Source organism: Rhinopithecus bieti, unplaced genomic scaffold (genome assembly GCF_001698545.2).
Source record: "Rhinopithecus bieti isolate Rb0 unplaced genomic scaffold, ASM169854v2 scaffold_79104, whole genome shotgun sequence".
NCBI lineage: Eukaryota > Metazoa > Chordata > Mammalia > Primates > Cercopithecidae > Rhinopithecus > Rhinopithecus bieti.
The window spans coordinates 207,596-211,495 of NW_016829090.1; positions in this window are offsets into that span (position 1 = coordinate 207,596).

A 3,900-nucleotide genomic window follows, 5' to 3' on the forward strand; every position below is an offset into this window, starting at 1 on the left:
AACTATTAAGTTGCAGAACTGGAGCTTTAACCCAAGTAGTTTGGGTTCGTACTCAATTTTTTTTTTCAACAGTTGATCTCCATGGAGAATGCCTTGGATATTTTCCAATAAAAATTTTTAATCTTCTCTATTAACATTTGTAGCATTGGGAGATGCAGCAATCCCTAAGTTAGTAATTTACAGTTTGAATGTGCTTCCTACAGGTGAATGATTTATAGCTGCACTGCCCTTCGTGGAGGGAGACCTATCCTTCATGCCTACTATATAATTTATTTTATTTTTAGTTGGCAAATAATAATTGTATGTATTTGTGGGCTACAATGTGGTGTTTCAATCTATGTGCACCTTGGGGAATGATTAAATCAGGCTGTTAACATCTATCACCTCATCTACTTTTTTGTGGTGAGAACATTTAGAATCTTTAGCAGTTTTGAAATATGCGATATATTATTGTTAACTGCGATCATCACCATGCTATGTAATAGATCACTAAAACTCCTGTCCAGTGGAAAGTTTGTACCTACTACTGTACTTACTGTAGCAGGCAGGCCTTGCTAGCAGCGTCTTTCCCATCTTTTTATCCTTCCTTTTCATCCACAGCTCAGTTAATTGCTGATTGATCTCTTTATCACGTTCAGTAGTTCTTTAATCCTGTATTTGTTCCTCGATCTCTATATTCTGCCTGGTTAACATTGGAAAAGTTTGCGTTGCTTCTATTTGTGTTTCCAGGCTACTCAGTGGGAGGATGCTACAAAGTACACACCTCTAGGAATGAAAACTTGGTTTCAAAGTGAAATTAGACATCTATTCCCCCCCCATTACCTCCCCTCAAAAAACCAAAACACTGCCATCAACCTCTGATATCTTTAAAGTATTCGGGATTTTTTAAAATTTCAACATTTCATACCTTTAATCTTGGTTCCTTATCCTTTAATATTAATAATCAGAATCTGTAAAACATTGACTGTCACTATGATCTCTTTATGAGTATTAAAGTAGTATTTGCTTTGTGTACATTTTCTTTGCTGATATACTTTCGGTCATATTTTGCTGCTTACAGTGAGGAGTTAAACCCCTTTTTAATACTGTTATTTTATAGGAAAGTTAAGTGAGGAATTCAGACAACCAACTTAAATTTGTTGAATAGAAACACAGTTGTCTCTTCGTTTCAGTGGAATATTAGTTCTTAGATCCCCTTGGGGTATGAAAATCGAAGGACACTCAGGTCTCTGATATAAAATGCCATAGTATTTTCAATATCCTCCCAATACTTTGTCATCTTTAGAAATAATTTACTGTGGGAAGAGTTTCAGATTTTTAAGTAGAATTTTATATGTTACTATCGATTGCTGACTGATCTAATCCTGACAATCATTTAGTAACAGAATGTTTCATAACTTTTATGTGGTGGAATTCACTCAGTAGAACCTTGGAGACTTGGACGTCTTAGAGAAAATGTATTAGAAGCCTTTGTTTTCAATCAGTTTATAAATTTTTGAGTTCTGTAGGAAGTCCTCAGATTTAAAAATAAATAGGACCTTGTCCCCTAATAATTCGTAGAAGTCAGTGAGTAGAGGCCGGATATGTGGCTCCTGCCTATAATCCCAGCACTTTGGGAGGCTGAGGCAGGCAGACCACCTGAGGTGAAGAGTTTGAGACCAGCTTGGCCAACATGATGAAACCCCATCTCTACTAAAAATATGAAAAATTAGCCGGTCATGGTGGTACATGCCTGTAATCCCAGCTATTTAGGAGGCTGAGGCAGGAGAATTGCTTGAACCTGTGAGGTGGAGGTGGCAGTGAGCCTAGATCACGCCATTGCACTCAGCCTGGACGACAGAGCAAGACTCCGTCTCAAAAAAAAAAAAAAAAAAAAGTAGACAGTGGAGGAGAGGATTTCATCCTGTGTATAACATTTTCACCTTATCTTTGCCATTCTCTGCGATCAAGCAAATCAGTCAAAAACACTGAGTTGAGCCCAGGACTTGAGTGAGAATATGTGCACTTTTTATGTCAAAGTATATTGCACTTTATTAAATAGATTCTGAATTTTATGCATGACTGATTTAATTCCTATGCTGGTTAGCATTTTTTACTATGGAATATATTCTAATGATTGGTGTTAGAATATAGGACTTCCTTATTAATCTGAAAGCACCTGATACCAGGAATTGTGGCATGTAACAGGGATTTCCCACAGTAATTTAAGTGTTTTGAATAGCTGTTTCTCATTATGGATTTTATTTGACAGATTATCTTGGGGAGAGATGTCTTTTTTTTTTTTTTAACCTTAATTAAAGGGTACTCACACTAGATAAGAACATGTTTCAGAAGTCCGTGGAACTAACAGAAATTGGGGAAAGCAGTTGTGTGACTAGGTAAAAGATGTTAGAATATTTTGGTTGAGAAGAAAATGGAATATATGCAGATTATATTAATTATATGTAATTCAGTATTCAAGAATTTAAAGTTTGTGCTTTTCCTTTTTTTGTGATCTGAAGAGAAACATGCTTCTTGCAGAAATAACTTGAGGTACGTGTTTTAGTCACTGATTAAATATTTCATCAATTAAATATTTCGTCAAGAAGCAGTGTAAGGCCAGGTGCTGCGGTTCACGCCTGTAATCCTGGCACTTTGGGAGGCTGAGGCAGGTGGATCGCTTGAACGTGGGAGTTCAAAACCAGCCTGGGCAACATAGTGCGATCCTGTCTCTTAAAAAAAAATCAAAGTGTGTGTGTGTGTATATATATAGAAATAGAAATTTTTTAAAATAGAGGTTGGTAAATGTGGCCTGTAACCTGTTCTTGTAAATAAAGTTTTATTGAAATAACATTTGTTTCCATATTGTCTTTGGCTGCTTTCAGGCTGCAGCAAGAGTTAAATCTTTGGGATAGAGACCTTATGGCTCCCAAAGCCTAAAATATTTTGTCTTTGTTATGAGAAGAGAGAGTAGTGTACCTTTTGAAGTTTTATTACTATTACTATATATTTTTTATTTTTTTGAGACAGAGTCTCACTCTTGTTGCCCGGGCTGGAGTGCAGTGGTGCGATCTCGGCTCACTGCAACCTCCCCTTCCCGATTCTCCTGCCTCAGCCTCCTGAGTACCAGGGATTACAGGCACCCACCATCACACCAGGCTAATTTTTATATTTTTAGTAGAGATGGTGTTTCACTATGTTGGCCAGGATGGTCTCAAACGCCTGACCTCAGGTGATCCGCCCACCTCAGCCTCCCAAAGTGCTGGGATTACAGGCAGGAGCCACTGTGCCCAACCTTTTTTTTTTTTTTTTTTTTTTAAATTTTAGAGGCAGAATCTAGCTATCGCCCAGGCTGGAGTGCAGTGGCATGAACATAGCTCACTGCAGCCTTGAACTCCTGGCCTCAAGGTACCCTCTCACCTTGGCCTCCCAAAATGCTGGGAGTACACGCATGAGCCACCACACCTGGCCAAAAGTTTATTTTGTAAAAATCAGGTAATCATTGCATATATTAATAAAATCCAGAAGGTTTAAATAGGTCTTCAATAAGTGTTTCCTTTCTCCTGTGTGATCCACTGTAGTAGGGCTGAGCACCAGATACCTTTGCTCATTTTACCTGTACTACAGTTTTTCTTATGGTGAAGAGTAAAATTTCTTGTACTCATGTCTCTATTAAAAGTTTGGAAGTAAAATATCAAGATAGCTACATTTCAAGAAAAACATTTCTTACACCCAGCTCGCCTCACTCATTTGCTTGCTTCTTGGCTTTTGAGTTTGTCTAGAATAGCTGGTTTTTAAAACACCATGTATTTGAATGACAGCTGTAGTTTTGGCTGTGATCCGTAGTAAGAGTAAAAGCCCTTGGTGTTAGGCCGGGCGCGGTGGCTCAAGCCTGTAATCCCAGCACTTTGGGAGACCGAG